Below are 23,857 nucleotides of genomic sequence, written 5' to 3'. Positions count from 1 at the left end.
GAAACGTCAGGAGAGAATGCTTCTGGAACATGGCCATTCAGCCCAGAAAACATACAACTCTCTTGCCTATCTCTTACAGTTTTGTCTTTGGCTGGATCTACACTGTCAAATAATGCAGTTGGAACAGCATCATATGATCACTGTAAACACATCTAAAATGATACTTCGTTTGCATTTGATTCCTCTCTTTTTGGGAAAGGATCTAAACCTGGGAGTGCATGACTTTGCATTGCATTAGTATTTCACTGTTGGTTTTCATGGCTTATATATATTTTTAAAAAGTTGCCTACCTCTTATGTAAAGTGTAAAGCCATTTAATGCAGTTTGAATTACATGGGTTTATACTGACTATATAATGCCATTCAAACTGCATTAATTGTCAGTGTAAATCCAGCATTTGACACATTTTCAGGATACAGTGGACTAATAGAGGTCCTTCTGTTCCTTGATGCCTTTTGGAAAAGTTTGTCAATTTCGGAGTGTGGTCCTTTGAAATGCATTGTAAATTCTGCAGAATAGTAAAAATTATTTACATTAATTTCTCAACAAAGCAGGCTGTGATGTGTTGTTCTTGAATGTTGTTTCAATCTCAAGAGAAAAGACTGTTTCACGACAAAAAGTTTTTGAAAAACGTATCTAACTTTTTTGTACCAGCTGCTGGGAGTCTTCTTGCAACATGGAAAGGTTTTGCATGATGGTCGTTTTTTGGAGCAACAACGGGGATGTTTATGCTTTTGAGAAATGCTGGATTTTGGGTTGGGGTCATAGCAGGTCAGGAGACCTCCGTCTTTTGACTCAGAAGATTTGAAAAAGGAGTGGGTGGATGCTGAGCTGTGTTGTTTTTGCAGCTTGCAGCTGAGACAGCTGCTCTGACCATGTCATGAAGATGGATGGTGTGAAAAGGGTTGCTTTTAACTGACGTGGCATTTCTGTGAAAGGTAAAGTTGTCTGCACCAGAGCAAAGTTGGTGGAAAGAAAGAGGTGAAGGAAAGCTGTTTATGCAAAGGGATCTTCTGGCATCTTTAAGCCCAACTAACAGATGTAGGTAGCAAAAGCTTTTGTAGACTAAGTTTGCTTCCTGTGGTTGAAGGCTTTCATGGCCAGAATCACTGAGTTGCTGTGAGTTTTCCGGGCTGTATGGCCATGTTCCCAAAACATTATCTCCTAATGTTTCACCCACATCTATGCTAGGCATCCCCAGAGGTTGTGAGGTCTGTTGGAAACTAAGCAAGTGGTGTTTATATATCTGTGGAATAATGACCAGGGTGGGAGAAATAACTCTTGTCTGCTTGAGGCAAGTGTGAATGTTGCAATTGGCTACCTTGATTAGCATTGAATGGCCTTGCAGCTTCAAAGCGTGGCTGCTTCCTGACTGGGGGAATCCTTTGTTGGAAGGTGTTAGCTGGCCCTGATTGTTACCTGTCTGTAATTCTCCAGTTCTTTTAGTGTGGTTCTGTATTTACTGTTCTGATTTTAGAGTTTTTTAGTACTGGTAGCCAGATTTTGTTCATTTTCATGGTTTCCTCCTTTTTGTTGAAATTGTCCACATGCTTGTGGATTTCCATGGCTTCTCTATGTCATCTGACATAGTGGTTGTCAGAGTGGTCCAGCATTTCCGTGTTCTCAAATAGTATGCTGTGTCCAGGTGGATGGACCTCAGAGGGATGGTTGGCTGGCTGAAGTGTCAGAAGAACATAGATTTATACCTATCTGTTCTAGTACTTAATCCTTTGCATACTGATTCAGACTATGTTTTTGAAAGCTGTTTTTGAAAGCTGTTTATATTACAGAACATGTGGGGCTGACAGTTTTTGTTTGGTACTCCAAAATATGTGTGAGTTATTTGTTGCATTCATGTTTAACATGTTACTCATGCAGTTTGAACATCCCTTATTCAAAATGTTTGGGAGTAGAAGTGTTTTGAATTTTGAATTTTGGTGGTTGGGGTGAGGGTACTGGAATACCTGAATTTGCATATACATACATAATCAGATTTTTTGGAGATGAGATCAAAGTCTAAACAGGAAGTCCACTTATGATTCCTATACACCTTATAGGTAAAGGTAAAGGTTTTCCCCTGACATTAAGTCTAGTTGAGTTCAACGTTGGGGATTCGTGCTCATCTCCATTTCTAAGCCAAAGAGTCAACATTTTCCATAGACACCTCCAAAGTAATGTGGCCAGCATGACTACATGGAGCATCATTACCTTCTCACCAGAGCAGCACCTATTGATCTACTCAGATCTGCATGTTTCGAACTGCTAGGTTGGCAGAAGCAAGGGATAATTGCAGGAGCTCACCCACTCCCTGGATGCAAACCACTGACCTTTCAGGCAGCATGTTCATCAGCTCAGTGGTTTAACCCGCTGCTCCACTGGGAGCTCCTTATAGCCTGAAGATAATGTTCACAACCTACACATATAACTCATATATTGTAAAATTAATTGATCTTTCATATACACCTTATACACATGGCCTAAAGATTTTTATACATGATAATTTTATTTAATTGTGTGCATGATATGAAGCCTATGTCCACTGAACCTTCACAAAGCCAAGGTATTTCTGTTTCAGCCATCCATGTGGATAATTTGGGACTTTGGAATATTTCAGATTTCAGAATTCTGAATAAGCATGTTCAACCTGTATACAGAAATAATAATAATTACAGTATTATTATAATAATTCACTGCACAGAAGCAAGGAAAACACTGCAAAGCTATAGTTTCAGCTAGAGTAAACCCATTGCATCATTTGTTGATTGGCGAATCAACCTGTAGTTAAAAACAAATGTGTGAATAACAATACTCTTGTCACAATTAACAAACAGCACTCCCTCCCTGAAGTTTCCTAGCTGTTCCACATGCTTACAAGTCCCTTTGACCAAGTCATATCTCATCCATTTGAGTATCAAAGATGTGCAGTGAGTTATGCATTAACTCTATGTTGCAGTTTGAAGGAAAGAAAGACCATACATGCAAACCAGATGACTTAAAGAAGCGAGCCACGCTAGGTGCAACTGAGCAAGCCAGATGCTTCCATTATATGCTTAAGTAACAAATTCTTTTCTTAGCCGTTTTGCTGATGTGCAGCCTTAAATTACCACCAAGACATGTGGAACAATATATTACAGATATGAAAGATAACAACATATTTTTCTTGTAGTTGTTGTATGGTGACCCTAAGGAGTTTTGCTTACTCTTCACTGATTTTTTTGTTACTATTGCTTGTATCCATCCACATGGACAGGAAATATACAGCATACACATTTTTCACTGTAACACACATACACATGAAAGATACTGGCTTTGTTCTTCAGTTCTGCTGCCTGCTTCTTGTTGGTTTTGGGCACAGCACCGCCCCTTGTGCCAGTACCAGCTGTTGCCCATCCTTCCTCATGTCGTGGAGACCCTAATAAGTAAATAGGTAAGCAACTGACTCAGAAGCAAGCTGGCACCAGCCCTGTTATGTCTGCTGGCATGGCTCTGGCTGAGCTGAGATGGGAGCAAACAAGCCAGCCCTGCTTGACTGCCAGCAGAAGTCCTACCAGTTTGGCTGAGCCAATCCATTACAAACACAGAGTAATGAATCAGCTTAGGCTCACTATCATTTTCTGCTCATTGGAAATAGGAGACAGTGCCATAAAAGCATCTTTTTTTAAAAAAAATCAGGAGTCGGGTGCCATGTAGAATGAAAGGAGCACACAGCGAACTCTTGGTATCTGCTAAGGTTTGCTTCCAGGACAACTCCCAGATACTAAAATCTGTGAATGCTCAAGTCCCATCATATACAATGATGTAGGCAAATGGTTTGCTTGGTGGAATTGGGTTTTTTTTAATGAATAAAAGAAAGAGGCTATTTTGTTGGATGACCAAAATACACAAAACACATAATGCAAGGTTTTGAAGGTCCACTGGCTTCTTCAACAGGCAAAAGATGCTACTCTTCAAAGTTGTTGTGAATATAAAGTATGGATGAAGAAAGTTATATATGTTGTTTGAGCTCCTTGGATGAAAGACTTGACAACAATAGACATGCTGCCTTGAAACAGCATAATCAAAACTTGTGGTTCAACAATAACAACCACTGACCTTCTTAACCTCAATATTAAGTGATATATCTTTACTCTTTGGGTTCTTATCTAGTTCTTTCATAGCCGCCTTTCTCAGTTTTCTTCTGATTTCTTCACTGTAGTTTCCATTCTGACCAATGATTGAGCAAAGAAAGTCTTACACTGTTCCAATGTCTTTATCGTCTCCTTTAAACTTGTGTAAACTGTCTGTGGCCATTATTTTTGTTTTCTTAACTTTCTACTGAAACTTTCCTTTGCACTTTCTACCATGACTTTCTACGATATTTGTTCTGTTCATAACATGGTGTCATCTGCATGTCTTAGACTGTTGATGTTCCTCCAATTTTCACGCCCCTTTCCTCCAAATCTAATCTTATTTTATGTATGAATTTTTTGGCACTGAAGTTAAACAAATAGGGAGACCAAATTCAGCCTTGTCTAACTTCATTGCCAATTGGAAACCAGAAGTGGAGGGCAGTAGGAAAAGAGGAAGGCTGCTTTCCAGATGGATAGAGCAAGTCAAAGAAGCCATGGCCGGTATAGGCTGCAAGACCTGAGTTGTGGATAAGACTAATTTGGAGATCTCCCATTCATAGGGTCATCAGAAGTCGAAATGGACTTGAAAGCATATAGCAATGACATCCCTACCTATGATTTAGCAACTATGCCAACTTTCTATCAAAAACTTTATGAATGTAAAAAGATGGCATGTCAAAGAGAGGGTAGCGTCTCATGCAGAGACAGAGCTTTTAGCATTGTTGTTGCATGTCTTCAAGATGCTTCCAACTTCTGGCAATCCTAAGATGAACATACCACAGCCTTTTCTTGATAGGATTTTTTTCAGAAGGAATTTGCCTTTGCCTTTCTCTGAGGCTGAGAGAGAGTGTTTTGCCCAAGGTCACCAAGTGGCCTTCCATGGCTGCATGTTGGAGTAATTGTTTTATCGTTTTATTGCTGTATGTTTCGGGCTTGGTCCCCATTTAAGCCGCTCCGAGTCCCCACTGGGGAGATGGGGCGGGGTATAAAAATAAAGTTGTTGTTGTTGTTGTTATTATTATTATTATGGAGATCCAAATCCTTATCCTGCAAAGTGCTAGTCCAACACCCAAACTACTATAAAGCAAGGACCCTTCTATATTGTGCACTTTTTGTTGCTGTTGTTTCTCTGAGTCATTTGCAACTTATAGTGAATGTAAAGTAAGCCTGTCATGGTTTTTTTTGAGGCTGAGAGTGTGCAGCTTGCTCAAGGTCACTGAATGGGTTTCCATGGTCAAGCTGTAAATCAAACCCTGGTCTCCAAAATTGTACTTTTATTTATTATTTATTTATATTTACAGTATTTATATTCCACCCTTCTCTCCCTTAAGGGGACTCAGGGCAGATCACAATGCACATTTACATGGCAAGCATTCAATGCCATTAGACATGCGACATATATAGACAGACACAGAGGCAATTTAACATTTTCCAGCTTCCGACTTAATGAGGGTATGCTCGATACCGGCCACAGGGGGAGCTGCTGCTTCATCATCCACTGTGACACCGAGACCTTATTGGTAGAATCATAGAATCATAGAATAGTAGAGTTGGAAGAGACCACATGGGCCATCCAGTCCAACCCCCTGCTAAGAAGCAGGAAATCGCATTCAAAGCACCCCCGACAGATGGCCATCCAGCCTCTGCTTAAAAGCCTCCAAAGAAGGAGCCTCCACCACGGCCCCGGGGAGAGAGTTCCACTGTCGAACAGCCCTTCTCACAGTGAGGAAGTTCTTCCTGATGTTCAGGTGGAATCTCCTTTCCTGTAGTTTGAAGCCATTGTTCCGTGTCCTAGTCTGCAGGGCAGCAGAAAACAAGCTTGCTCCCTCTTCCCTATGACTTCCCTTCACATATTTGTACATGGCTATCATGTCTCCTCTCAGCCTTCTCTTCTGCAGGCTAAACATGCCCAGCTCTTTAAGCCGCTCCTCATAGGGCTTGTTCTCCAGACCCTTAATCATTTTAGTCGCCCTCCTCTGGACGCTTTCCAGCTTGTCAACATCTCCCTTCAACTGTGGTGCCCAAAATTGGACACACTATTCCAGGTGTGGTCTGACCAAGGCAGAATAGAGGGGGAGCATAACTTCCCTGGATCTAGACGCTATTCCCCTATTGATGCAGGCCAGAATCCCATTGGCTTTTTTAGCAGCCGCATCACATCGTTGGCTCATGTTTAACTTGTTGTCCACAAGGACTCCAAGGTCTTTTTCGCACACACTGCTGTCAAGCCAGGCGTCCCCCATTCTGTATCTTTGCATTCCATTTTTTCTGCCGAAGTGAAGTATCTTGCATTTGTCCCTGTTGAACTTCATTTTGTTAGTTTTGGCCAAACAAACTTCCTCATTCCTTTCCGCATGCTGCTGGCAGTTTTATGGTGTCGCAAATTAGTTAAATTAGCCTTCCCACATAAAATGGTACCTAAATTTTCTACTCAACAGATGCAACTGTCTTTTGAGCTGCACAGGTCAATAGTGAGCTAGACAATTAATGGTCAAGGGCTCAATCCAACCCAGATTGACTTTGAACTAATGACCTCTCAGTCAGTAGTGATTTATTGTAGCTTGCTACTAACCGGCTGCGCCACAGCCCGGCCCAGCCCTTTTGATGTTCAGACCCCTAAACCATGTTGTCTTTATGCATATTTATTCAGATATAAATCCCATAGTGTTTAATTACTCAGACATATTATAAATACATATAGGATCTTGCCCTTGGACATGGAGGCGTTTTTGTATTGGCTGCTGTCTCCATACTCCATTCCGGGGTAGCAAACGCCCTTGACACTCATCCATTCTTTCCTCTAATGGCTCTTGCTCTGAGAAGCTGACTCAAGAGATCCTGACAAGTTGACAAGGTGAGAACGAAACATGCCAGGTATGAAACAAAACTCCCAATGCAATAAGCCTGGGATCTTCAGAACTTCAGGGTAGGTCATCCACTCTGTTCCTTCAAGCCCCCAGAATCATTGACTAAGTGGCTTGAAAATCCACAGCCGTCAGTGTTGCAAAAGGAAATGGGTTTGCTTTGGTAGATTCACGTCCTCAAGTCAATGAGCACTAAGTGGGGAGAAGGGCGTTGACAAAGAGGCGGTAAATTCCTCAAGGGCTAGTGCTATCTGACACGGCTCAGATAACAAGTATTGAAAGTGGCTGGCTGCAGTTCCTGTCATCTAAGAGAGGAAGATGAATGTATGCTGGAGGTGTGAAGGATGCTTGCCAGACGCCAAAGGCAGAAACCCACATTCAGTGCTGGAATCCCCAAAGATTTATGTGTACTCCAGTCCCAAATGTTTGCATTAATAGACCTGTTTGTATTGTTAGAATAACCTTGAGGACGACAGAAGTCAAAAGTGTGTCTAATTGTCTTCATCCTTTCCTTTGCCTCTGTTTTTTCCTACCTTTTATATCCAAACCAATCAACTTCTTTGCCCGTTGAATTGACCCTGAAGGTTCCTGCATTAATATACAAATTAACTGATTTATTCATTTACATATGCATGCACATCTTTTCTTGTCTTGTCCTTCATTGAGGTGTTCCTGTTGAAAACTCATGATTAAACTTCTACTCATGAATATATGAATCTTAGGATAGGACTGTTTGGCTGAGATATCCAAAATAGGTTTGCTTCAAAAATTTTGTACTGTTCAGATTGTGTGATTGAATTCCATGGGAATCTTACAATAGAATCAAACTGGAGGATCTGAAGTAGGCATGGACAAACTTTGGCCTTCCAAGTGTTTTGGACTTCAGCTCCCAAAATTCCTAATAGCCGAATTGTGGGAGTTGAAGTCCAAAACACCTTGAAGGCCAAAGTTGGCCCATGTTCAATCTAGAGATTCCCAGAGAAGTGTTCTATCTAGAAATTTCTTAAGATGTCCTGAACATGACTGTAGAAAGTTGATCATAGAATCACACCAGAGGAACTAGAGAACATTTTAATCCAATCCACAAATAATCAAACCCAGAAAAGTCAAAACTGCAAATGTGGAAGGATGACAGTAACATAGAAGAGCTACAGTCATCCCTCATATCTCCATGTCTTCCAGATTTCCATGTTTTCCAGTTTTCAGTATTTGCAGCCTCAACATGTTACCTAGAACAATTTTTGATTTATAGTTTGATGAGGCACCAGCACTCTTCATCAAAGAAAGCTGCAAACCTTGTAAACCTACAACTCCCAGGCTTCCAAAGCACTGAGCCGTGGTAGTAAAAGTAGTATCAAAGTGCTTTAATTCTGCAGTGTAGATACACCTTCCATGAATTTTGGTATCCCTGAGAATCCTGGAACCAAACCCCAGTGGATACAGATGGCCCACTGTATTCAACTAGTAGGTTAGAAAAAAAGGTATTTGTTATCCTTGTTCCTTGCCAACTTTCTTATTAAACATTTTAGGCTGCTTACAATACACATTAAATAAATATAGACTGCATAATAAAAACAAATAGCAACATTATCCACTGAAAAGGCTAACAAGCAAAAGGAGCATAAAATCAATAATAAAAAAACCACTCACTGAAATGATGATTATTTAACACATGTTTTCTCACTCCATGTACTAGTTCTGGTTGTACAGTGTTCATTGTTGAAGCATGGCCTCTAGTTCTACTTAGATATATATCTATATACAGTAGTATGTTTCTGCCAGATTTCAAAGAAGTCTGTGCAATTCTTCTTTATCATCACAACAACTCAAGGTGGTCTTGGTTAAGAAAGCCACTTTGGGTGTCAATTAAGAGAAAAGCTGGTGGTAATAATAATAATAATAATAATAATAATAATAATAATAATAATAATAATAATATAATAATAATAATAATGTAACAATATGATAAACTAGGCTGAGAGAAGATAGCTTGTGGCTCAGGGAAGATTTGAATCTGGTGGTGCAGCTAATGTAAATTTATTGTAGCATGATACCACTGTTATGCTCAATGCTATGGAAACACAAGAGATTTATTTTGGTGATGCATGACTACTCTCTGGTAAAGAAGGCTAAATATTTTGTAAAACTACAACTCACATTGATTCCATAGCATTGAGCAATGACAGTTAAAGTGGTATCAAACTACATTAATTTTACAGTGTGGACAGGTCTCTCAAATCAGTGCCTAAGACAGTACTTCTTTATAAATAGCATACATATGTTAATGCATAATAACAAATGTAGTAAAACAGCACATGGCACTATCCAAATTAATTATCAAGCTACTTAGATTGGCAGAACATTAAATTTCATATTATAAGATCTTTAAACTGAAATTGGAATCAGAATCAGCACATTTCTACTAACTCCAACTATGACTCTACTCGAAATTGGTTCCGCCTCCACTCCTCCAAGTCCACAATTCTAGCCCACACACCACTATGGTAGTGATTTAGCTAATGATTTTAAGATACAAGGGTTGGATTTCAATTGAGCTTTAGCACAGCACAGCTGGCTAATCACCAGCAATAGATTTCTACCAATCGAAAAGTTGACAAGTTGAAGCCCGGGTTGGGGTGAGCACTCAACCTTCAGCCCAGCTCACTGTCCACTTAAGCAGTTCGGAAACATCTGTGAGCTGTGAGTAGAGAAATTAGGCACCACTTAAGCGGGGAGATATTTTACAGCACCATAAAAGGAAATACCAGAAATGTAGGTGATTAAGAACAGGAGGAACGTTTGTGATCAAGGACTCATTGTCCTAGTGGTTGGAGTGGAAAATTTGGAAAATTGCTGACTTATACACCTATCTGTTGTTGTTTGTCCTGTATGTCTAACAGCATTGAATGTTTGCCGTGTATATGTTCAGTGATCTGCCCTGTGATCCCTTCGGGGCAAGAAGGGTAGAATATAAATGCTGTAAATAATAAATAAATAAACATTAGAAGGAACTTCTTGGCAGTGAAAGCTATTCAGCAGTGGACCAAATACCTGGGAGGTGGTGAAGTTTCCTTCTCCAGATATCTTCAAAAAGATGCTGGAATCTTATTATTATTATTATTATTATTATTATTATTATTATTATTACATGTATTATTTTACTCTATTATTATTAAAAGGATACATAAGCACATTTACATTGAAGAAGATGAGAATAATGATTTGATCAGAGTTGGACAGTCTTATCTTAAATTTGAGCATTATGTAAATGTTCAAAACATTTAACCTACGGATGCCTCAATTAATGTAATTTTATTGGTATCTATTTTTATTTCTGAAATTTACCACCCTCGGCTTATGCTGGAGTCAATGTTTTCCCAGTTTTTTTGTGGTAAAATTAGGTGCCTCGGCTTATATTCGGGTCTGCTGTTTTATGTTTTAGCAGGAGATCCTGCATTGAGCAAGAGTTTGGACTTGATGGCTCTTGTGGCCCTTTCCAACTTTATGATTCTATGAATTATCTTAGCATGAATTTTGGGGATTACAGTTCCTATCCTCCATTTCAATAGGGTTTGCTATTATCCACAGTTTTGTGTATCCCCACAGAGAACATATCCCCCATGGAGACATGGATCATACTATGTTACTATTATTAACTTGATCCATATCCTGCCTTATCCGCAGGAATGGGACACAAGGCAGCTTACACACTGAAAAGGTTGTAACTAAAGGCATACAAAAAGTCAACATTGAAATTGAATTAAACCATTAACCATGTTAAAACATACACTCAAAATATTTTTAAAGTTATGCAATGTTGTGACAACTAGTAAGGAAGAAGAGATTCTGGTTGTGCAATAGGATTACTCCGTACATGTTCAGGGCAGTCAGTGCCTGAGGTTCCAAGATTTCCCGAGAACGAGTCTTAAGTATTTTTGCATCTGGTTTCTTCATACAAGACAAGCCCTCTCATAAAACCGCAATTTGACTTCTAAAAATTATGATGGCGATGGGAAACTGACATTTATATCTCATATTTCCTGAGGCAGTTATATCTCACCTCCTTTCTCCCGCTTTAGTGTCTCCAAATTCATACTGTATGATTCAATGTTCCCACTCTGTGAGCATCATGATCCATGTTAGTCACATATTTTGGTGAGAGAAAGGCCATTGGCATGGTTTTAATGCGTTGTGCACCTTAGGTAAAGGCATTAAGTCTAGTCATGTCCGACTCTGGGGGTTGGTGCTCATCTCCATTTCTAAGCCAAAAAGCTGAAGTTGTCCGAAGACACCTCCAAGATCATATGGCTGGTATGACTGCATAGAGCGCCATTACCTTCCCGCCAAAGCACTAGCCATTAATCTATTCACGTTTGCATGTTTTCCAACTGTTAGGTTGCCAGAAGCTGGGGCTAACAGCGGGAGCTCACCCTGCTCCCTGGATTCGAACTGCTGACCTTTCAATCAGCAATTTCAATAGCTCAACGGTATAATAATAATAATAATAATAATAATAATAATAATAACTTTATTTTTATACCCCGTCACCATTTCCCAAATGGGACTCAGAGCTGCTTACACATAGGGCCAATGCCCCTAGATATCAGTACAAATGATCCATCAAAACAAAACATAGATAAAATAAAAAATAAAAGTACTGTAGCAAAATAATTAAAAACACAGTTTCAATAAAATGTAAGAATATTAAATATGCAGCAAAATTGCCATAGTACAAAGGGCATAGTCAGGGTATACAAGGGCCAGGCAAAGGCATGGGATAGTGCAAGCAGCACAGATAGGGCCGGGTATTAGATATAGTGAGATAGCAACACAATCTTCTGGAACATAGGAGCTGGGCATATGTGACAAGGGACTAGGCGTTGTCAAAAGCAAGCTGAAACAACCAAGTTTTCAGATCCTTACGAAAGGTGGCCAATGTTGGGGTTTGTCTGATTTCCTGAGGGAGAGAGTTTCAAAGACGGGTAGCCACCACCGAGAAGGCCCTCTTTCTCATCGCCACCAACCACACTTGAGACAGTGGTGGGACCAAGAGGAGGGCCTCCCCGGCAGATCTTAAAGTCAGTGCTGGTTAAAGTCAGATAGGGGAAGATGCAGTCTCGAAGATAAGCAACACCCGAACCGTTTAAGGCTTTATAAGTCGTAACCTGCACTTTGAATTGGGACCGGAAACTTATTGGCAGCCAGTGGAGCTGTTTTAATAGGGGCGTTGTGTGCTCCCTATAGTTAGCTCCAGTTAGAAGCCTGGCTGCCAATCTTTGTACCAGTTGCATTTTCCGAGCTGTCTTCAAAGGCTGTCTTTAACCCGCTGCACCAGCGGGTTAAAGGGCTCCTATGTGCACCTTATGGAGCCCCGGTGGCTCAGTGTGTTAAAGCACTGAGCTGCTGAACTTGCAGACCGAAAGGTCCCAGGTTCAAACCCCGGGAGCGGCGGGAGCGGCCGCTGTTAGCTCCAGCTCCAACCTAGCAGTTCGAAAACATGCCAATGTGAGTAGATCAATAGGTACCACTCCGGCGGGAAGGTAACGGTGCTCCATGCAGTCATGCTGGCCACATGACCTTGGAGATGTCTACGGACAACGCCGGCTCTTCGGCTTAGAAATGGAGATGAGCACCAACCCCCAGAGTCAGACATGACTGGACTTAACGTCAGGGGAAACCTTTACCTTTATGTGCACCTTATATCTTGAAAATAAAACTGTATTTCACGGTTGCCATTCTTCATGGTGAACCTACCCCTGGTGTGATAGTTTTGGACTAGGTCTGGAGATTAGGATTTAAATGTTCACTCGGCCATGGAAACCCATTGGTGATTCCTTGAAAGACACATACTCACAGCCCCAGAAAGCCTTGTAAAAGTTTTGCCATGAATCAGAAATGACTTCAAGGCACACAACAACAACAATTGTAAGATGCCATTGATTGTAAGAGACATCCAACACCAACAAAAATTCGTAAGATACATCTGTGGTTCTAAGACGCACCCCATTTTTAGAGATGTTTATATAGGAAAAAAAGTAAGTCTTAGAATTGAAGTAAAATGAGCAGCTGAGATACCACCTGAAACAGCAACTCTGACAAATGTTGGAGGATTAATTTGATATTTATTTTCTACTCCCTCCTGTTACTGTTAGAAGGTTACCCACGGCCTCCAATTTTGAGATTTGTTTGTTCAGGTTTAATGTTTTGCTTCTTTTTGGAAAAAAAAGAGTGAAAGTAACAAAGAGATTAAAGGCTTTAATCTCTCCGTTTCCTAATTAAGCAAGGGCTAGGGATAGCATTGTGGCGGCGCACCAGTGGGCGGATGGCATTATTGTATTATTGATGGCCTGCTGAGGCTTTGGGCTCTTCATCATATCCATCCTTGTCTCTTCTTAAGCCTTTCCCGACATTTAGCATCCCCCTAAGCATTCTTTACATGAAAAAGAAAATTCTGCAGGTCGCTAATAAATCCATCCTGCACCGAGATGTTGTGCCCAAGGGCTGGCGTGAGTCTTCCTCCGATATCTTCCCAAGTTTGATAAGGGAAGATGTTACTTAAATCCATCAAAAAAGGGCACAAAAAGTGACCTTTTTCACAATTACTTTGGATGACTCAAAGTGGTCTGTAAATCTGATCCATTTTGGCTACTAGGTAGAAAGCCCAAAGGCTTTCTTGACCTCTCCAAACGGATTTGATTGTATTCCTTCCTTAAAGTTTTGTTTCTATAAAGGCTTTAGTGCAGCTTAGATGGTGGATGACAAAAGGGAGCCTTTATGCTCTCTAAATGGTGAAAATGAGCTAAAGCTTATTTGGGTTGGAGCGACGCTTAATACAGTTGCATGAGCTCATTCTCTCTCTGGGTGGAAGGGTTCTTCCAACAGCAGCGCTGGCTGAGAATTTTCTCTCCGCCACACACTTACACACTCCTCCTCTTTTGCATGAGATTTGTGTTGCACTTTTTCTTTTTTAATTGATCCCGGCTAGGTTTTTCTTCCACAGCTGTGTAAACTCTGCCTAGAGCCAAGATCCCGTCCAAAGTAAGTAACACCCAGGGAGAAGGGCCGCCATTGCAAATCCCCATGTAAATTGCAAATGTAATCCACGTGGAATTGTGGGCAGAGCCCCCTTTGCTGAAGATACAATAGAGCATTCTTTTAAACAAGATCAACTTGTAGTCTCTCTGAAGCCAGCCGGCGGTGTCTGCATTTGTATGTTCGTGTTCCAAAACCCGTTCTTAAAAGGCTGTGAGAGAATAAAACCATTTTTAAAAATACCTTTTCCACCATGACTTTTTGTATTTATTCTGCTTTCATATTATTGGTTTATTATTTAAATTCATATGACTATGTTCATGAAGTAGCTCTGTTCCCGGGAATGACTTTAATAAAAACTTAAACTTATACTATAAACAGGAATAACATGAATAGAACAGGGATAGGTTCTTTAAAAAAGAAAGGCGGTTGTGTCAGAAATCTTTTTTCTCTCATAATTAACCATATGCATATATGAAATGAAACAATCAGATCAGGCGAGCCTTGCATAACCTTGAGATGTAACTCTTGTTACCTCTAGAACAGACTACTTCAATGTGCTCTTTGTGGGGCTGCCTTTGAAGACTGCCCAGAAGCTTCAAGTAGTCCAATGGGTGGCAGCCAGATTTCTCACTGAAGTGGTGTATAGGGAACGTACAGCCCCCCTGTTATGCTAGTTCCATTGGCTGCCAGTTTGCTACCAAGCTCAATTCAAATTGCTTGCTTTCGCCTATAAAGCTCTAAACCAGGAGTTCTCACTTGTGGGTCCCCGAGATTTTTTGGCCTACAACTTCCAGCAATCCCAGCCAGTTTACCAGCTGTTAGGATTTCTGGGAGTTGAAGGCCAAAACATCTGAGGACCCACAGGTTGAGAACCATTGCTCTAAACGGTTCTGGTCCTACTTACCTGTCCAGACATATCTCCCTTTATGAGCCAACTAGAGCCTTAAGATCTGCTAGGGAGGCCTTGCTCTCAGTCCCACCTTTACAAATATGATTGGTGGGGATGAAAGATAGTACCTTCTCAGTGGTGGCTCCTCGGCTGTGGAACTCCCTCTCCATGACATCAGACTGGCCCCATCGCTCCTGGCCTTCAGGAAGGAGCTAAAGACCTGACTTTGCACACAGGTGTTTGGGAAGTAGTGTAATATGAAATTCGACCTCCATCTGGCAGCTTGAATAATGACTATGGAAAAATCAAGAAGTATGGAAAATCAAGACTTGGCACTATGTATGTTTTTAATCTGCTTTATTGTATTGATATGTTTTAACCATTTATATGTTTTCATTGCTTTATAATTGGATGTTATATTTATAGTTATGTGTATGATACGGCATTGAGCGGGGTATAAATATAGTAAAATAAATAGGTAAATAAATAAAAATGACAAGTAAGCAAAATAATTTTCGGTCTTCTAGAGGTTGTAGGAAAGCTTATTCCAAAATGCATGTACTGGAGACATTTTAGCTCTTTGGCTTCAATTCTCATTTTCATGGTCAAATATGAAGATGAATACTCTTTTTTCATATATACACTGCAAAGAGTTGAAACAGTTTAGTTGTTCTTCCCCTTTTGCATTTCATGCATATTCAGTAAAGGATTCTGGAGGGAGCTGTTGTTTGCCTTGCCTGTTTGTAGGCACACCCACACAGCAACAGCTGGATTGGCTAGAGGAAAACCTTGTTTTTGCCACCATAAGCTCCATGGTATTATTTATTAGACATATTGTTAAACCTGATACTTAAAACCTGTGTTTCGCCTCTTGTCCTTCACCATGCTCCCAATGTCAGTGCTGTTGAAAAGCTTCCTCTAGACAGCAGATGAGAAAAAAGTGGGACCGAACCAGTGTAAAAAGAGTATTGTTACTGTTACATCTGGATAACTTTTAGGTGCCATATTGGTAAACCTTGCCAAATTGTAGTCCTTTAGCACCGCCCTAAGTCGGAAATGACTTGAAGATACACAACAGCAACATGGTTATCTTTAGGGTCATTATAAATCGAAAATGACTTGACAGCACAAACAATAATATTTGCCCTACAGTCACTATAATTTGGACATGACTTGAAGCTCACAACAAAAAAACCAGCAATAACAAAATTCTCCTTAGGTTAACCATAAGTCAGAAATGACCTGAAGGCACACAACAACAACAAGATCCTCTTCAAAGGCACCATAAGTTGAAAATGACAGCAACAGCAACAAGATTCACCTTAGGGTCGCCGTAAGTTGGAAATGACTTAAGGGGACAGAATAAGAAGATTTGCCCTTGAGTCACCATCAGTCGGAAATGACCTCAAGGCACCACCACCACAACAAGATTTGCCTTAGGCACATCATGAGTCAGAAATGACTTGAAGATATCTAACAAGGAAGTGTCAACTTTAACATGCTTTAAATAAGGATGGCAAAGAATGATCATCTTTTCACCCCAATTTTCCTCTCTGAAGCTGCATGATCCTCTTCGACTCTAACAGCTCACGTTCTTAAACCCTGTGACACATTAATGGCCATAAAAGCCTAAAAGCCAGGTTCACCAGAAGCCAGTCACCATACATTGGGAATGACTTGAAGACACAACAATCAGAATTGCTTCAGTCATTATACCCTGTTTCCCCAAAAATAAGACATCCCCTGAAAATAAGACCTAGTAGAGGTTTTGCTGAATTGCTAAATATAAGGCCTCCTCTGAAAGTAAGTCCTAGCTAACTTTTTGTTTGGAAGCATGCCTGCCAAACAGAACACCAAAGCATGCAGGATTGGTAAATGTACGTAACATAGATTTTTGTACATGGAAATAATGGCAGTAACAAGACATTCTTGATAGGATTCACGGATTGTCTGCTTATGCTGGTTTGTTATGACCACTACTGTATAAGTAAAGGTTTCACCTGACGTTAAGTCCAGTTATGTCTGACTCTGGGGGTTGGTGCTCATCTCCACTTCTAAGCCAAAGAGCTGGCGTTGTCCATAGACACTTCCAAGGTCATGTGGCCGGCATGACTGCATGAAGCGCCGTTACCTTCCCGCCGGAGCTGTACTTATTGATCTACTCACATTGGCATGTTTTCGAACTGCTAGGTTGGCAGAAGCTAGAGCTAACAGCGGGTGCTCACTCCACTCCCGGGATTTGAACCTGGGGCCTTTCGGTCTGCAAGTTCAGCAGCTCAGTGCTTTAACACACTTTACCACTGGGGCTCCCCCACTACTGTATCTATATATATAAAAGAGTGATGGCATCAGGGCAGCGGACAAAACAACAAAACTACAGGCCCCCCAACCTCAAAATTTGACAACACAACATTCACGGCTCTAGGTTGATACAACAAAAAGAAAAGAAAAACAAAGTCCTAATTACAGGGAGAGGAATAATAGTTTTTATCCAATTGCTGCCAGTTTGAAGGCTAAGCTCCACCCACTTGGTCTCCTAGCAACCCACTCAGCCCAGGGGACAGGCACAGTTAGGCCTCACTTAGGCCTCTTCAGATTTTAACTGGATTATATGGCAGTGTAGACTCAAGGCCCTTCCAAAAAGCTATATAACCCATTTAGAATCTTATATTATCTGCTTTGAACTGGATTATCTTGACTCCACACTGCCATATAATCCACTTCAGTGTGCATACTAAATATAAAGACAACCATACAACAGACATTCAATACCACCACTACCTCAACAATTTCTCACCAACACCACCAGACAATGCCACAGCAACGCGTGGCCGGACACAGCTAGTATTATATAATAAATGTTCATTTTTTTGTTCAACAATAAATGTGAATTCTTCTTCATCCCCTGAAAATAAGACCTAGCTCATCTTTGGGAGCAAAAATTAATATAAGACACTGTCATATTTTTGGGGAAACACGGTAAGTTGGAAACAACTTGAAGAAACACAACAGCAGCGACAAGAAGATTCTCCTTAAGGTCACCAGAAGTCAAAAATGACTTGAAGAAACACAGCAACATCAAGATCCACTTTAGGATCATAAGTCAGAAATGACGTGAAGACATGCAACACCAAACGTCAACCCAATGTGTTTTTAGTTTTTTTTTAGTACGGATGACAAAGAATGGTTATCTTTTCACCCCAATTTTCCTCTGTCAAAAGCAGATCTTGTCACCCTCAGCCACATGATCCTTCTGGACCCCGAAAGCCTGAGCTCTTAAACCCTGCTGCACATTAATGGGCACAGAAGCCTAAACGACAGAATGCGTTCCAAGTGTGAAGCGGCATTTGTTTTCCAAGAAAGGGCTAGAAGAAGGGAGACGGGACTGAATACATGCTTAAGAGGAGCCACTTGTGGATTTTATTCACAGGGTCGCTGCTCTTAGGTCATGTTACCTCCCAAATGAGCATAGCCCGGCTAGCCTGGGAGTATCAGGGCATGTCTTAGTGTCCGCTACACAATAATCTGGATAAAACAAGGTCTTGGCAGGGGATTAACCCTTTAAGCCAAGGCTCTTGGCATTCAGGGGTCACAGGGCGAGAATCGAGAAAGTTTCTTTTTGGTTCGGGGGCAGATGGCCAAGGCAATGGGGGACCCAGTCCTCCTGGCTGTCTTCGGGCCATTAGGGGGGATTAGGCACTCTCTGTTATGAGACCTGTCACCCAATTTAAAGGAACCATAGCTGATTTAATCCTCAAGGCTATAATGGGTTAAACCTGTATATATTTGCCTGTGAGGAAATCCAAAGCAGAAAGAGGGAAGGCATGCTTCTTTTTACAGCCGGGAATTTTCTTAAAAGGAGCATTGTTTCCTGTGTGAGAAAATATATTTATAGTTGTTTAATTTTAATTTATTGGTAGAATAGACTACCAGAGGAGATATTGTACTCTGGGTGCACTTTCTGAATTGAAAACAGCAGAGCTGTTTGGATGATTTTAAATAAGGAAATTTTGAAGTATGTGTGGATTGTTTGGTTTTATTGGTTTTATATGGTGTTGCTGCTTTTATTACGTGCTCACGTTGTTTTTGTTCCCTGCTTTGACACATAGGAAGAGCGGGGAGGAAGAGGATGATGGTCACTTTGAACATGTATTGGGTGTACCCTGCCTTGATCCATGGGAAAAGGTGGGATGATGATGATGATGATAATGATGATGATGATGATAATCCCTTTGAACTCATATTATGTGTTCCTGAAATAATCCATACAAAGAGGGTGTAAATAATAAAAATAAGAATAATCCCTTTAAATTTGTATTATGTGTTCCCTACCTTGATCCATGGGAAGAGGTGGGAATAAAATGATTGTTGTTGTTGTTGTTGTAGTTGTTGTTGTTGTTAGGTACACAACAAAATTAGGACAGCAAATTGCTGGCTGCTGTATTGGATCACACGTCGGACACTTCCCAAATGTCTAGGGCTGTGTGATGTATTGGCAAATAATGTGTGCAGATCCGAGTAGGGTGGCCTTTTGCAGCTGGCAGGTGGTAATTTTGTCAGCGCTGATTGTTTTTAAGTGCTGGCCAAGGTCTTTAGGCACTGCACCCAGTGTGCCAATCACCACTGGAACCATGTTGATTGGCTTGTGCCAGAGTCTTTACAATTCAATGTTTAAATTCTCGTATCGTGTCAACTTTTCCAGTTGTTTTTCCTCAATCCTGCTGTCACCTGGGATTGCTACATTGACAATCCATATTTTGTTTTTTAACATGATTGTGATGTCAGGAGTATTGTGCTCCAAAACTCTGTCTGAATTCGGAAGTCCCAGAGACGATGATGATGATGATGATGATGATGATGATTAGTGTTTTGGTTTTCAGTTCACCAGGGATGTAACTCAGTAGAATAGGGAAGTGTGAGGCTTCTATACCTTTTATATTAATGTATATTTGGAAATAAAGAACAAATCTATAATCATTTGGATAGTTAATCCACAATTGTTTGTGCTAGGCTGCAGTGTCTGGAAGTCTGCATAAAGCAACACAGTGGCATTTCCTTCTCAGTAAACAATGCTTAGACTTGTGCAGAATGTTGATTTAGTGGAAATGCTCAACTGACTAAAGTTGCAACTCTATCTGATACAGCTAACCTCCAAATAAAAATAGGCATCTAAACATCCATTTTTGAGTATCATTTATTTATTTATTTATTTACGGCATTTATATTCCACCCTTCTCACCCCGAAGGGGACTCAGGGCGGATCACATTACACATATAGGCAAACATTCAATGCCTTTTAACATAGAACAAAGACAAACAAACATAGGCTCCGAGCGGGCCTCGAACTCATGACCTCCTGGTCAGAGTGATTCATTGCAGTGATTCATTGCAGCTGCTCTCCAGCCTGCATCACAGCCCGAGCCCAAGTTTGTAGTTAGGAAAGTTGAATTACAGTCAACTTATTAGTAAGAAATTGGTATCTCTCCACCTGTTCCAGTATCATCCAAATATGTAGTTTGAACATGGATTTGGGGGGGGGATTTATAGCTTGAGGAGTACTTAGAATTTGGTGGTGATTTGTAGCTTAGATGCTTAGAATGTTCTGCTAGGGAGAGCTCTGTACTTCAGAAGATTGCACTATATTTCTGTATGAGAAAAGTCTGAGTACAGTAAGATCCCTGTATCCATAGTTTCATATCCTGTTTCCCCAAAAATAAGACATCCCCTGAAAATAAGACCTAGTAGATGTTTTGCTGAATTGCTAAATATAAGGCCTCCCCCGAAAGTAAGACCTAGCAAAGTTTTTGTTTGGAAGCATGCCTGCCAAACTGAACACCAAAGCATGCAGGATTGATAAATGTACATACCATAGATTGATGACATGGAAATAATGGTAGTGACAAGAAATTCTTGATAGGATTCACAGCTTGTCTGGCTATGTTGGTTTGTGATGACAACTACTGTACAGTATATAATAAATGTTTTGTTGTTTTTTTTGTTCAACAATAAATGAGAATTCTTTTTCATGGAAAAATAATACATCCCCTGAAAATAAGACCTAACTCATCTTTGGGAGCAAAAATTAATACAAGACCCTGTCTTATTTTCTGGGAAACACAGTATACTTGTACCCAACTAGGTACTCCGCTGTAGGCATTTCCTTTATTTCAATAAGGTTTGCTAATGTTTGTAGTTTCACATAAACACATGAAGTCCAGCAATGTATCCCCCACAGATACGGGAGTCGTACTATACCCCACCAATCTACAAATCCCAAGTTGCCACATCGAACAAGGATGTCCAGGTAATGTGGTTCGTGCACATTGGGGAAATTAGTCTCATAGCAGACCCAGCTTCTAGTATGTGGAGAGTTCATTGCTCCGAGAGGTGTGACTTCAATTTCCAGCCGGTCTTGGCTGAAATAAAAAGTTAAGCCATGGCTAGCCTTCAAGGGATTGTATTAGATGCAATCTAATCCTGGCCCTTGTCACGGAAGGCTTCCCTTCAAATACTTTCAAGTCCTTCTCTTGGAAAGAACTAGTGGTGTTACTTCCTTCTAGTACAAGGCAGAGTTAGTACAACACAGACCCACACGCAAACACCCACATACATCCATAAAAAGGGGTAAAAAAAAACAATTTACAGTTCTGGGATATTCTTTCCAGCTACCCCCAAAAATGTAAATGAGTGTTGAGCTGGTTTTGGCTCTCGCTGAACAGTGGTGGAAACTTTCATAGGCTGTGTTTTAAATTTTAGCCTACTTTCCGCAGGAATGTTTATACGTGCCCGTAACATACTTGAAAGCATATATCGTCTTTCAGTGAAAGAAAAAACATTCAAGTAACAGTTTCTCATTAAAAGTGTGTATTAAATAAATGTTGGCTTTTACTGTAAGAATACACCAGCCACTGCGGGGAAAGGGATAGGAGGGGGGGGGGCAGATGATCAGGCCAGCATATGGACATCCTTGTTTGATGTGGGACCTTCCTCAAACGACACAAACACATTACCACTTTTTACACTCAGCAAACTGCCTATTTCAAACAGTTTCTGTTCCCCCCTCTTACTTTTGGTTGAGCCTCAAGGCAAAGCTGAGTAACTGTTCAGTCCAGAGCAAGTGGTGGTAGTTTACAACTCTCTTTAAAAGAGAATCAAACTATTATCCAACAGAATGACATTCTCAATCCAGGAGTAGGAAAGCTCATTTCTCAAAAGGTTCTCCCAAAAGTCTGCAGATTCTCTTCCTTCTACCATCATAGGAGATAGATGTACCGTTATAGCCAACACCAGGCATTGTTCAAGTCTAACTGCACCATTGGGTACTAAAGCCAGGTTATCCATGCCATTATTCAGTAGTAGGTAAAGGTTTCCCCCTGACATTAAGTCTAGTCATGTCCGACTCTGGGGGTTGGTGCTCATCTCCATTTCTAAGCCGAAGAGCCAACATTGTCCATAGACACCTCCAAGATCATGTGGCCAGCATGACTGCATGGAGCTCCATTACCTCTCCAAGGGAGAGAAGAGTGGCCATGCTCCACCATGCCTTGGCTCAGCAACTGGTGAGGAACCCTCGTTCCATTCCAACTGCCACCATTGTGGTCTTTGTGGGAAAGAAGAACAGTCAAACTCTACCATGCCCCAGCTAGCGTTGGAAGGTCCATATCAACTGCAATTACTCTGACCTTCTGGGGTGAGGGGGGAGAAGACCAACCAAGCACAGCCCCACCACGCCTTGGTCTAGCACAGTGGTTCTCAACCTGTGGGTCCCCAGATGTTTTGGCCTTCCGATTCCCAGAAATCCTAACAGCTGGTAAACTGGCTGGGATTTCTGGGAGTTGTAGGCCAAAACACCTGGGAACCCACAGGTTGAGAACCACTGGTCTAGCAGATGTGGAGAGACCCTCCTTCCTTCCAACTGCCACCATTATGACCTCTGGAGGGAAGAAAGAGCAGCCAAACACAATTCTATTGTTCCTTGGCCCAGTGGCTGTTCAGAAGATCTCCTTCCATTCCAACCACCACCATTGAGGAAGAGAAGAGCAGCCAGATACAGCTCCATCATGCCTTGGTCCCACTGGCTAAGGAGATTCCCTTAGCCAACTGCCATTCTGCTAACATCTGAAGAAAAGAAGAGCAGCCAAGCACAATTCTATCATGCCTTGGTCCAGAGGCTGGTGAGAAATCCTTCTTGCTTTCCAACTACCACTGTTTTGGCCTCTGAGAAAGAGAACAACCAAGCACAGTTCTATGAGGGCTATCCAGGAAGTAGATTACGTTTTGGAATTAAAAATGAACAGAGTATAGGAGAAAACATTTACCATATGCAGTTGAAAGCCACATCCAAATACCACTTCTCAACATAGTCGCCATTCAAATCTAGGCACTTATCATGGCGATGAAGGAGCTTTGCAACTCCTTCCCCACTAAACTCTGCCGCTTGCGTCCTCAACCAGCCGGTCACCCCTTTCCGCAGCTGCGCAGCATCGCCAAAATGTTGCAATGCCAGACACGCCCCCATTGTTGGAAACAAGTGGTTGAGGACGCAAGCGGCAGAGTTTAGTAGGGAAGGAGTTGCAAAGCTCCTTCATCGCTATGAAAAGTGCCTAGATTTGAATGGCGACTATGTTGAGAAGTGGTATTTGTTGTGGCTTTCAACCGCATATGGTAAATGTTTTCTCCTATACTTTGTTCATTTTAAATTCCAAAACGTAAACTACTTTCTGGATAACCCTCGTATCATGCCTTGGCCCAGCAGCTAAGGAGAGACCTTTTTATTCAAATTGATGCCATTGTAGCCACTAAGGGAAAAAGAGCAGCTAGCATCTGCTGGACTTACTCCCCTTCTCCACTCAAGCAGTACTAAAATTTAGCTCTATAAGGTAGGTCTGGATCCATCCAATGTTGGTTAAGTTGATGGATGCCCAGAATCAAAACAGGGCTGTGTTGATCTTTTCCTTCTC

The 23,857-nt window shown here is 41.1% G+C and overlaps 1 protein-coding gene across 16 annotated transcripts in view; it reads left to right on the top strand.

Moving 5' to 3' along the window:
* Positions 1–23,857, top strand: part of tenm4 (teneurin transmembrane protein 4) — a 1,874,213-nt gene that overhangs the window by 1,486,617 nt on the left and 363,739 nt on the right. The gene's annotated exons all lie outside the window — the stretch shown is intronic.

This window comes from Anolis carolinensis, chromosome 3, assembly GCF_035594765.1.
Source record: "Anolis carolinensis isolate JA03-04 chromosome 3, rAnoCar3.1.pri, whole genome shotgun sequence".
Lineage (NCBI taxonomy): Eukaryota > Metazoa > Chordata > Lepidosauria > Squamata > Dactyloidae > Anolis > Anolis carolinensis.
The sequence above is the reverse complement of the archived record's forward strand: the minus strand, read 5'-3'. Positions and strand labels throughout refer to the sequence as shown.